The sequence below is a fragment of the Dipodomys spectabilis genome, unplaced genomic scaffold (assembly GCF_019054845.1).
Source record: "Dipodomys spectabilis isolate Male_0828 unplaced genomic scaffold, ASM1905484v1 ptg000445l, whole genome shotgun sequence".
Taxonomy (NCBI): domain Eukaryota; kingdom Metazoa; phylum Chordata; class Mammalia; order Rodentia; family Heteromyidae; genus Dipodomys; species Dipodomys spectabilis.
The window spans coordinates 895,879-896,571 of NW_024871122.1; the positions used below are offsets into that span (position 1 = coordinate 895,879).

Genomic DNA, 693 nt, shown 5'->3' on the forward strand with positions numbered 1-693 from the left:
ACAGTTTAAGATTCTTTTTTTTTCCAAGGTCCTTATACTATTTTATTTCTTTGGGATAAAATTAAAATGTTATCTAATGTAAAAGTTTTGTAAAGGTTATGCTATGTAAAGACCTTTCTAAGGTGAAGATTTAATACACTGATATCAAACTAACTTTTAATTATATGAATCACATATGTTGTTACACTTGTATTTTTGTAATCAACTTTTTAATAACTGTTTGTAATTTCTAGCAACTGAAGAATGAAAAATATGGAATAATTCGCATATTTTCATATCATCCTTGTCCAAGTGGCATGTTAATCTCCATATTGTTGTAATTTATGTATACGTGCTGCCGAAGCATGTAGTATCCTGTATATTTAAGTAGGTAATGATGCAATCTCTATACAGGCATATATCCTTGGTTGTCTATTTGTAACAAGGAAACCTTATTGTTACTAACAATGCTACTGATCTTATTTCTCTGAAGTTCTGTGTATAGTGGAAAAAACATATTGTTCGGTAGATTGCTCACACTTGCATTTTTTTGCCAATGACTATTTTAAGTCTTTTTCATTTTAAATTTGATCATACTTTGAAGCCTTTATAGCTAGGCTCAAAGAGATGGCTTTTCAAGTACTTATTTATCAACTGAGTTAGCTTTGTGGAGCTAATGGATTCAAAGTAAGCCTTGCTGAAGAGCTACTTCTA

At 30.0% G+C, this 693-nt stretch overlaps 1 pseudogene; it reads right to left on the bottom strand.

The window, feature by feature from the left end:
* Positions 1–246: 246 nt before the first annotated feature.
* On the bottom strand, positions 247–346 carry LOC122097968 (annotated as a pseudogene).
* Between the last annotated feature and the right edge of the window lie 347 nt (positions 347–693).